The sequence below is a fragment of the Lathamus discolor genome, chromosome 4 (assembly GCF_037157495.1).
Source record: "Lathamus discolor isolate bLatDis1 chromosome 4, bLatDis1.hap1, whole genome shotgun sequence".
NCBI classification, from domain to species: domain Eukaryota; kingdom Metazoa; phylum Chordata; class Aves; order Psittaciformes; family Psittacidae; genus Lathamus; species Lathamus discolor.
Genome location: NC_088887.1, coordinates 11552408 through 11564592, shown reverse-complemented (window position 1 = coordinate 11564592; position 12185 = coordinate 11552408). Strand labels below are relative to the sequence as shown.

The window sequence follows — 12185 nt, the reverse complement described above, 5'->3', positions numbered from 1 at the left end:
AATCCAGACTACAGTATGGCCATAATGGAAACTGACAGTTCACATGTTTTTGTCATGAATACCACCAGTAAGTGAATCTCCCCTTGTCTACAAAATAAAGGACCATTCAGATTTTGAGTGCCAGAGGAAACTACGCCCATTTAGCATACTTCAAACGACAGAAATACAATAAAACTAGGATAATTCTTAGGCATCATAACTAACCTCACTGCATAATCAGGGATCGGGCACATACAGCATCTAGACAACACAGGAGTTGAAGAGCATTGCCCTTCTCCAGGGAGAAGAACTGAGCAGTCCAAAACTTGTGATACTGGTGGGGAATTAGTCTGTCATTTCTGACCTCAGAAGGGTCGAGACCGCATTCCTCACCTACTTACCTCTCCCAGAACCACCTCACAGAATTAGCTTTTTATTTCTACTTGTGTTACCAGTTAGGTACGGCATAAACAAGCAGAAAGAGAAGAGTATTCTTGTCTAGAATACTCAGTAACTTTATGGATTTAAGGCAGTGAGAGGAAAACCCTCTGGATGAACAGATGAACTGGTGGCAAGGCACTAAAAAACCTAAGCAGCTCTGCAATAAGGCTAGTGTGGTGCTGGAAAGCACCAACTGTCCATGGATATGAAATAATGTCCATTTCTGTTCATTGTCTTTGCTTATATGATTCAGGAACAAAACAGTACAGGTGGTTTGGGGTTTGTTTTTTGTTTGTTTGATTGGTTTGGTGCTTGGGGTTTTTTTCCATACAAACCTAGTTTTATTTACAAATGAGATTTTGACAATATGCATTACCAGTTTACTTCATCTAAAGTGTCTGGTAAACCCCACAATGTCTCCACTGGACATAAAATAAAGTCACTGTTGACTTTTCAGATGCTTACCCTAAAAAATAATCCCAGAAATCTAAAATAATCACTTAGTGTCAGTATGTAACTGATGCGTATGGGGGGGCTGCCTTTTCTCACCATAAGTTTTTCATTTTCTACCAGCTGACATTTCTCTTTTTCTCTTATAATATTCCTGACTAGCAGATGAAGTTACATACCTAACTGCTGTAAAGGTACGGAAGTCTAAAGGGGAAGAGCAATTACCACAGATATTACAGTAACCTATTCAATGCATACTGGCACATACATACCTGCGTTATTATAATCTGCCAGTAACATGATGTGAACACAGTTCAAAACGTTGCTTGGTATGTGTTCAGTCTGGAATCTACCAGAGATATAAAGGGAGGCTTGCCCTAATGGAAAAGTGAGACTACCTAGGATTACTGATTTGACTACTTGGGTCTCAGGATGAGAGAGTCAAAATGACTGGATCATGTGAGGTAACACAGTCTGCAAGTACAAAAAGTCAGCTTCAACTGTAAGGACACGTGTGTGTTTCCAAGGACTATTCATCTTCTGATCTAAACAGTGAGGAAAAGGTCAGGGCATCTGTTTTCTTCTTCCTTAATGGCCACTTTACTTGCTGCGTGGACTGTTCCATTCCTCTCTGCCTTGATGTCAAAATACTTAGATAGGAAATACTAATTGTACACAACACCAATGCCCCAAGATGGTGTGGTGCATTTTGACCAAGTTCTGCTATCAACTGAAGAGGTGACCTGTCTGGGGATTAGGTGCTGTTTACCAGAAACTTTGAGGTACTCATGTAAAAAGTAATGGTACTGCTGCTCACATGAAACCAAAGGAAGTTTATCACTTCATGTGGACACTTTCCAAAGCTTTTACTTCTAATCTACAAGCCTGCCTTATGCAGTATGTGCATTTTGAAATACTGAGAGGTTAAGTCTTCTGATTATATTTACACCATGCACCAAATTTAATGCTGCCTTGTACACTGGGTAGACACTTTGACCTTCAAGAGATGTCAATCAAGACAGAATTTATCTCAGTACCTTTCTCTGCCAAAGTTTTCCACAATCTTGCTCATGTGTTTTACAGTAATAATTTCTTTTTTCCCTGTTCATTAACTATTAAAATAAAATATTCACATGACAGATTTTTGCCTCAGTTTTCCCACAGCAATCACATTTCCTCACCCAAGAGGATGTCAGGAAGCTTCACTAATTGTTTCTGAAACATTTACAACTTTTCATGGAAACGGTAAAGCATCTGTCTCCTAACGGAGAAAAATCATTTCCAAATGGATGAAGTACCTCAGCTCCCTTCTGAAGCACACATGTCTTTTTATTCTTCTCTCAGAGATAAAGAATTCATGATGCAGACATTACAATCAGTTTGTCAAGCTCATGTGTATTATCTAAACACCACAACTCATGTCTTTCTCGCTCTGGTTCCAGTCTTTGATACCAAAGCTACGCTTCTTTGTTAAAACACCTCTGGATACGGTGACAGACAAGAGGGTATCTGAATTAAGCAAGTCATCCCACAAGTAACAGATTCAGAGAGGCCTGGCTTCCTTTGGACTTGGGTTCTCTTCCTCTAGGACCTCCTGCCTATGGCATCCCCAGTCCTCCTGGCTATGACTGCCCTCTCCCACTTTATCACTTCTTGCACACCCTTTTGCTTTCTGCACTCACAGAACCTCCAGCTTCCTCCATCAAGTGCCCAGGCACCAGCGAATGCTCAGGAGCAGGAAGCACGGGTATTAACCACCACACCAGCCTCAGGAGAGATGACTGGCACTGCTGGCGCAACAACCCTGACATGGGTCTCTGGAGCGTGCACTGCAGGCTCCTTGCAGGGCAGGAGTAATTTCTGCCTTTGCCTCATGTCTGTTTTTCATAAGACCTGTAGGAACTCGGTCTCTTTGTAGCCTCCACTCTTGCTTTACACCAGACAGCTTCAGGCTAACAAGGGACAAGAAGAGTGGTCTTGTAGAAATGAGCCATCTTCTCATATCAGCAACTTAACAGTGTGAAAACCCCTATCACCGTTACTCATATTTACCCGTATTACACTGTCCCTGCCCATGCCAGGGGGTTGGAAGTAGATGATCTTTAAATTCCCTTCCAAGACAAACCATTCTATAATTCCATGTGTGTTTTCTGGATTCAGGGACTGTTACGCAGAACTGCTGCAGACCACGATGGCTAGCCTGTGGGAAAGACAAAGCTCACTTAAGAGTACAAAGAAATCACCAGCCGGCAGCAGCTCACCTGGGCTAATCTTACATAAGTTGCTCTTTTTATTGTATAATTTTTTTAGAATTTCTTTTAAAAGCTGAATTTGAGGAACAGAAATTTCAAAAAAAAAAAAAAAAAAGGCAGATTTCTAAGCAAAAAAAAAAAATCTAAGTTAAAAGCATCAGCAGCTGATGCAAATAGAGAAACATGCTAAAGAAAGAAAAACAAAAAGAAGACCTTGAACTTCAAAACATATCACAAGGGATTCCACCAGGGATGGCTGTCATTGATTTAAAGGCTGTATTCTCCCTTTCCAGAGGGTGCATTTGTTTTCCTTCTTTCTACATATCAGGACTGTAGCAGTATTTTAACACTACGTTAAGCTATTAGTATCAAACTGATAGGTTAGGAATGAGCTCCACAGGTATGCACTGAAAAAGTTATCTGCTGCAAACTGAAAAATGGGGATTGGTGCTCAGAAGATATTAGGGGTATCTCAGGAGTAAGGAAAGAAAAAAGTATGACAGAAAGCTATGTCTTCAGGATAGGAAGTCACAGGGAGTTTTGGGAGGATATTGAGAGACTGCTTGCTAAGAACTTGAATTAATGTACTAAGGCTCTGTAATGATCAACATATCCATACTGAGATCATCTGAAGGATTGATTAGCACCGAGTTAGAGACCTGAAAGGAAGGAGGCATCACATGAATACTATCCTGTCTTTATGCATCATAGAGGCCTTAAAGACCTGCCTCCCACATGCAAAGCAGACAAGCCCCCTGTGAAATAAAGATCTGTTGTGTTTCACTGGTTCGGGCTGAGATTACCTCATGACTTCAGCCTTGTGGTCACCCACTGCAGCACAGCACCACATGCACATGGGGGTGCTTTAGCTTATCCCCCCATCCTGTGATCCCTTGTGCCAGGCATAGCTGGACAAGTTGTCTTCTGGTGCATTAAGCCCACTGCACCCGTTGCCCAGGGCTGGGGAGGAGTATTACATGGCCATGTATTACAATACAACCATGCTGCCCAAATGTCCCCATATTCAAAGCCTTTGCAGAAATAACGCACACTGTTTCAAGCCTAACACTGTGGCTCATCTGCTGCCATGGAGCTGGTTCCATGCAGGACTCCTTGGCACATGCTGAAATAATGTATGTTCTCTGAACCCCTCTGCAATGTGACCCTGAGGCACAGCTCTCATGTGCTGGGCCTGAAAGCAAACAGTACATTTGGGGAGCCTTGGATTTATTTCAAAATAGATGAAGTCCTTTTCCAAAAGACACAGGAACATAAAAGCCTTTGTAATGGAAACAGTGAGACATGGGTTTCAGACTTGATCAAGCTGAAGCAGTTTTCAAGGCAATCTTTTGTCACAAACAAGCAATAATTTCACTCCCCGCCCCCAGTAGACCCCTGTGATATATTTTATTTCCTTTGCAACTGGCATCAACTCATTTTCCAAAGTCAAACACATCTACCTTCCTTGCTTCTCTCTCTTGGGACTCTTTGAAGGAGAAGGAAAACATCAAGACTAGACTGTGTTGTGGGATTAAACATGTCAGGAGAGAAACAACAGAGAACACAATTATAGGCTTGATACATAATACAAAATAAACTGGAAAAAGGGTGAGAAAAAGCACAGCAAAATCATCTGAGCTATAGCTGCAGCGAGCATAAATTCCCCTATAATTTGCCCAATCACAATCGCTTGGTTTAGGATTCTGCTGTACTCCATTTCACCACTGTCTATCATTCACACACATAAAACCAACGGTGCTTTGAGCTACACTGCTTGATCATAAAGAGCCTTCCAAACCCCCCCCCAGCCTGTCCTCCTGTTAGAACATAAATCCCAGGTAAACCTGCCAAGCAGTATCACCTCCTCACAGCACTTAGAGCTTCTGTGCTCAAGTACTTTTTATCCATCTCACTTTGAGCATCATTTTCTGAGGACTGACTCATACCATCACATCCTTCACTTCTAAGAGGACTGGGTAATTTGCCCTTTAGAAACAAGAAGAAAATAGATGTAGAAACTTGATAGAAATAATAGAAACAAATAGAAAATAGATGTAGAAACATCTGTTTTGTCTGATTTCCACTCTTCCTGGAATTTCCTTAGGTCACACCAATTCTGTGCCACAGATGAGTATGTGAACTCGTGCGAGGTACAAAATCACTATGGAAAGAATACATATCTTTATAAAAGGACACCATCACTGCCTTACATCTATTTACGTTTCAGATATCATCACAGTTTTAGATGGCAGTTCTCATTCCGTCTCTGACATCTCCCTATGTGAATGTGTTTGTGGCATTGCTCTGCATTTCCTGCCTCATTCATACAATATTCTGAGTACAATCTGAAGTGTATCAAATTGTTTTGCTGCCCTTCAAAACTCCTGCCCTGGCACACTGAAACCTCCATCACTACCACCTTTCACTTCCAAGGCTGAAGAAGCTCTCTGGAACTACAGCTGGTTTGAATTTTCTACCACTTCACAGTGAAGGGACTGCATAGTAACCTGAGTGATTCTTTGGCTACGTAGAAAAGAAGCAACACCTTTACAATTAGAAAGTGAGCCTTCTAGTGAGAGAGATCACATTTTAGTAGTAATGTGCAAAGAAACACCAAAGCCTCATTACTACTCACAGCTACAGGGGGATCTCCTTCAGCTCAGTCCATAATTCTGGGCAACCAAAGGACCAGGACCACTAAAGTGGTTTGCCTGAAAACAGAAACAGGACAGCAGTCTTTCCTCTAAGAGTATCATATACTCAACAGTTGGCTACTGTCCCTGCTTAACTCTCCATCAAGACCCCATCATTTGAACAAAAACAGAAGAAAATTTCCCCGTTACTTTCTTTTCTCCCAACTGCTCAGACGATTTTCCATCCATTTTCCAATTTTTTCATTTTAACTTTTCAAAATGTTTTGTAGCTCTTATGACTTGTTTTCCAACTTTTATAAACTTTGTTCCAACCTGATGACTAATGGAAAAATGTTTTTACGGAAAAATGGAGAGTATGATGTACCAAATTCCATGACTCCTAGAAAAACTTACAAAAGATTATTGATTTATAATACCTTCTTATTCCTGTACTCATTGATTTTAAAATGTGATTATTATGAATTTATTTTCTAAAGGACTAAACACACCGAAATACTTCCCTTGCAATCTAGAATGTCAAGACTCTAATATTTAATCCTTGGGCAGTAAGTTATTTGCCCTTTCCTAATTTCTCACTACTAGCTATAACTCTCATTAGTTACCCTTTCAGTTTCCTTTGTGATTATTTTGCCCTAAAATAGAAGACCCTATTCTCCAGTGCTCATATTGGAAGGCTAGAAGTTAGGATCTCTGCTTTTTCTACCTCCAGCAATGCAAGTTGTTTTGTTGCCATGTATAAATTACTTGCTTCCATAAGGATAACTCTTCCAATCTCTAGAGAAAGGTTGCACCACTTCATGGTCCCCTGATACCCCAAGACCAAATACACTTAAGAGCACCTATGACAATGAAGCTCTCAGCCGATTCAGCAAGCACATGCAAGGGATTTCAGCTGGATGGCTCAAGCTTAAGATCACAAAATTAGGGCCTAATGACTCTATTAATAATGAAGCATTTATATTCTCCAACCATTTTCATTCTGAATTGGGATTTATGATAGTGTGAACAAAACCCTGAATAAATTGCATTTGAAGTTATCAATAGCTCACAGAAGCCAAGCTCTATCAAAACATGAAGAACTGAAGAAGTGCAGACATAGCTCCTTAACCACTGGAAGGCTGGCTAGATTTTCACTACCCGGTATTACACCTGTAAGGCAGGACAGACGTGACTAGAAAGAGGTAATGGTAATGGTATGATTTTTCTTTCTTTGCTAATGATCCTCAAGTGTTGTTTTGTCTGAAAAGAGTAAATTGTTGAATACCTCAGAAACATGTTTTGAGTTGCCTCAGTATCTAGCATTTCAGCAGTAATTCCTTCCTTAGCTTTTTTTCTATACAGGGTTGACAATGCACAACGATCTGTAGAAGGCTACATTAGTTATTCCTTTGCTGCTGTCATGCTTTTGTGTGGGAAACAGGTATAAAAAGAGTTTTGCAAATGGCTCAGCTAGTCAACGGCCATTAACAGAATTCAGTACAGGTCTTTACCTTCCAGCACCCTGCTTTAGCCATGAAGCTTGCCTTGTTCTTAACGATAGATGGCTATAATTTCAGCGTATAGATGCTGGCTCTGCATCACCTAACGGAAATACAATTTCAAAATACATGTATTTGGACTCCTAAAGTCCATCTTTTCACTGTTTCTCCCTTTTTTTCTGCAGAAATAAAAAGATAAAATTTTACAATCTAAACTGAAAAAAAAATCTTCTCCTAGACATTTTAATGTGACTTCTGGTCTTGAATGAGTGCCTACAACATGCATCTTTCAAAAGAACGAAGGATCATACTGACACTCGAGGAACAGTCCCGAGCCTTGCCTGTTTTTTCCAGTTAAGAGTAGACCAATGACTAATTCATACTTCCATTATATCACAATTGTACTTTTGTTTGGCATCCTCTCATCTCTTGCAAGTCACTTGCAGATGGTCTAGAAGACACAGAACAAGCTGTACTTCCCTTCCATGTCAGCCATCCCCATCTTATGGAATCATTCCAGTTTGCTGCACACAAGGTACAAGGATCCTTCATCACAGATCTCTCTTTTGACTTTAAAAAAACCCTTTCCAGAGGATTCTTGAGTTAGCCTTTCCCATTACCAGAAATAAAGAGATAATTCGCACTGGTTCTATCTCTCAAAGGATGGTAAGTTCATAGAACCAAACTCAGGAAAAGGAAACCAAGCGATCTGGTGGGGTTGCTCAGTGCCTCAGACAGATGGGGGGGGGGGGGGGCGAAAGAAATTCTTTTTGATAATACTATAATGCAGTTATATGAGTTGCTGTTAATGCCATCAGTTTGGATTTTGCAGTCAACCCTGATCACCCTGTCTCAAACAGGACTGAGAAGAAACAAGAAGGGTTCAGACAGTAAAAAGACTCATAGAAGCCCTCAAGAGCTTTCGATATATGAAAAGTTTAGAAAGCTTCAAACTGACAGAGAAAATGAAAAAGACTGAACAGAGTGGAAGTGATACAAATGTAACTGCACAGAGAATATAAAGTAAGACTGACCTCCTAAGAAAAGAGGGGACAGTCACTGGAACTAAAAGGCAGAACATTAAAATCAACAAAAATGTTGTTATTTTTCATCCACATACTATGTAATCAACTTGCAGTACTCTGTACCCAGGACATCAGATAGGCCAAGTTTTTATGAGTTTAAAAGAAAGACTGATTATTGCCATAATAATAATAATACCCATTATAATAATGATAAATATATTCTGATAGACATAATTAGCATAGTGCTGAATAAATAGAATATCCACAATTATGGTACAGTGAAGTATGATGACTGAAAACTGGCCAAGTTGAAACACATAAAGCAACTACTATGTGTTACCTATTAAGGAGAAACTACGCCTATGGGAAAGGTTAAATCATCATTACTAACCCGTAGGACCTCATACTGGGTTCTGTGATGCTTTCTAGAGGGGTGTCTGCCATGTACACATGCCCATAAATCAAGTGTTCAGCTTGGATGCGACACCTGACCAGGGTCTGTACAACCAGAATAACATCCCTTTAAAATCAAATGAACATTTCTGCTCTTCAGGGATACGAGTTATTTTCATTGACCTGCGAGAAGTGAGGTTGCTTCAGCCATTTCTTTCAATGCACGTGATGAAATGGGGGTACAAATGAACAACATTCTATAGGTTTGTTAAAAAAAAAAAAGTTAACTGGTTTGTTATTTGCTGGTTAAGATATGAATAGAAGTCATCTTTTATGGCAGAGTATTCCTAACCACCTATACATCTCCACATCCTAACAGACTTTTCCACCTATATATCTTGACACCCTAACACCCTTCTGTACTATCAGAAAAAGACGTTTACACATGGAACAAATGAAAATAAAATTCTCTGTGAATTTGAGACAGCTCACAGGGATCCAAAGCAGTCTCCTTTCTTACAGCTTTCTGTCCACATCTGGTCCCTGATGTCTGATTTTGGATATAAACGTGAGGCAGGCTCTCTCTCAGCAAGGTCATTAGAAGAGCTTTTCCTCTTTAAACAGCTGCCTGATTCCAAAAACCACGTGGAAGTTTAGATATGTTGGAGACTTTCACTCATCAAATTTGCCTGAAAGTGGTCAAATTCAAAAAGAAAAGGAGCAGAAGATAGGTGGGCAAACAGCACATAGGAGCAAACAGAGTGGGTTCCCAGAGTTCTCATTTCCCTGGGGCAAATGCCATACCTAGGGGAGCCCTAGGGATGCAGACAGTCCCTAAGAGTTGCTTAGGACAAGTTCCTTTCCTGCAGCATCTCACAGGTACTCCTCCAGTGAAATGAGACTGCCTAGAAATGCAAGCACATAAGGGTAACATGTTCCTGCGCTACATTAAGCTGATGTGTAGCTTTTTAATCAGAGGCTCCTCTATAAAAGCCAGAACCCATTTAAACTAAATAAAACTCGGCTGTATACTTTCTCCCACAACCTTGTTTTGTTCTCCTGTATAGCGATAAATCAGTGCTGATAGAAAAGCATATACTACAGCCTAGAAGACTATCTTGACTTGCCCAACTAGAAGTATATTTTAGACAAAATATAGCTGTGAAGCCAAAACATCGGTTCTCTCAGAAACAGAAAAAAAGTAGCAGTCCTGTAAACGATGGATAATCTAAAGCTTCCGAAGAAATACATGCAGTAATGCACACATTCTTACCTGCTCAAGCTGTACCATCAGCCTTTGAGAGTTTTATTTAACATCTACTCTGTAACGATGCATTTTTTGAAAATGGTTCTACTGCTCAGGAATGCCAAGAATTTAGGAAGAGAGCCACAGCTTAAGAGAGCAATTATTTGCCAGTAAATACTCAATTTGCTTGTCCTGTGATTTTTCTTCTCCTAACTTGCCCTCTCCATAATCCGTCTCTTGCTGCGTCATGAGCACAAGAAGTCTTTTCTTTGTAACATAACACTTCAGTTTGCTATTTTGTTAGCATTAATTAAGAATTCCCTCTACTGGTCATTTTCTATACTCTTACAAACAGCACCTTGAGCCCCGGACGTTAGAAGGCAGTGAGTCAGTGTGTGGGATTCAGCCACCGTTTATAAACACCTTCAACCACATTCACCCAGTTTACAATATTCAGGACATCTCAGCTGAATTACTGCTTTGTGTCCAGTTTGTATTCAGATGGGGGCCATATGTTCCTCCATGTATTAGAGCAGAGCTCATTAGCACTGCTGCAGTCACGCCACAGCAAACATTTTTTTTTCCCCTATCTTGCCTCCATTTTAACCTGATTAAAAACATTTTCTCCAGGGTAGATTTTGCTCAAATCAAAAGTACTGTTAAAATGGATATGCATAAATTTAAAACTGCTTTTAAAATTAGTAGCTGCTTTTGCTGCAAAAGAACTCAGTTGTTACTTAGGATTCAACTACTTACTAAAAGCACCTTCTAAAAACACGGAAAAGCCTTCACAAAAACTCTGTTGCAGTAACCACGAGGGCTAAATATTCAGTGAGCACGCAGACCTAGAAAAACTTAGTATACGAGCTCTCTTGTAAGGAGTTAGGCACACAACCTATTTTTAAAGAGGGTATATATGTATGTATGCATCTGCGCAGGCAGCATCATACAACTAGATTAACACCTTGCAATAATGGGGAGAGTGGGTGTAGTTGGAAATCTGGATGTGCAAATTGTATTTCCTAAGAAATTTTGTGTAGGCAAGTTCCATTCTGCTCAATCAACAGTAGGCAGAGAAATACTATATTTGGCAAAAATTAATAAAATACAGAAGAAGTGACTTGAATCACCCACATTAATTGCTAAATGAAAATCTAGGTTCTGAAATACAAAACAGCAACACCATTATAGGGAGTAGTACATATATAAAAAAATAGGACCCACCTGGGATTCAGTAGTATGATAAAGAATCCATTTTTATTTATTTTAGGGTAAAAATGCATCATCTGTCAAAATCAGTTTGGGTCTGGCTACTTCTTAGAGGAGTGAAAACAACTTGTGGGCCCAAAACTGAAAATCAGCATCACATCATGGACACCTACACTGCATTTAGAAGGACTGTGTGTATTTCAGGTGAGGCAGTGATATTGTAGAAAACCATGGAATCTCCACAAATTTAAACCACAGGGTGCTAAAATATAGTAACAAGTCCTCACCTACAAATACACATTTTAAAATACATCAGAGCACCAAACATCCCTAATAAAATGTATTATATATATCCTATATATCAGCTGCTAAAAAGCAGACAAGTTTAAAACATGCTTAAACAACACAATCATCTGGGATTTTTGCACACATCTATCTTATAGTACCATATGCTCAAACTGATTGTTAGTTCACCTTAGAAATTATTATTAGAAGGCTCTCAAACCAGGGCACAAACCATACACCTAATGGCTAACGCACCTAGCTATACAAGTGCCTTCTAAACAGGTGCCTGGGTAGGGCATGTCCTCTATCTTTTGATGTAAACAACAGAATTACCTTGGGTTTCAAGAAGACAGTGATGGATCTGCTCTCCAATGGCCATTTTTGAGGGAAAGTCTTTAGAAATATACTGAACTATGGTTAAACAGTTATGTATTAAGTGTACATAAGATAAATTGTTTTCCCTTAGGCAGGAATTAGATCTGACTATTGTCTAGTTTATGTTACATGCAATTTAAGAGGACAGAGAAGAGTAGATCAGTCTTAGGGGGTATTTTCAGGTCACATTTTCAATATTTAGATGAGAATCTCAAAATGAAACTTTAAGTCAACTTTAAGCAAAATTAAATTACATTAAAGAAAATGAAAGTGACAAGTATAATTCTGTGGTTAAGGCTTAGAAGTGAAAAATAAACAGTAGGAACAAAAAAAAAAAACCTTAATTTTTATAAACAACTGTAAGCAAGCAGAGTTTGTTGTAATATTCTGTAATAAAT

General features: G+C 39.5%; 1 protein-coding gene across 18 annotated transcripts in view; it reads right to left on the bottom strand.

Moving 5' to 3' along the window:
• ZBTB20 (zinc finger and BTB domain containing 20) overlaps positions 1–12185 on the bottom strand; it is a 490951-nt gene that overhangs the window by 286024 nt on the left and 192742 nt on the right. The window contains exons 6-8 of one of the 18 annotated variants that reach the window (XR_010612127.1): positions 7267–7357; positions 5758–5833; positions 4596–4640 (exon numbers count right to left, since the gene is read on the bottom strand). The exons of 14 other annotated variants lie outside the window; for them this stretch is intronic. The gene's annotated coding sequence lies outside the window, so the exon portion shown is untranslated. Of the gene's footprint in view, positions 1–2178; positions 3071–4595; positions 4641–5757; positions 5834–7266; positions 7358–12185 lie in introns of those variants that run through there. 3 more of the 18 variants (XR_010612125.1, XR_010612126.1, XR_010612123.1) reach the window with 3 other exon arrangements.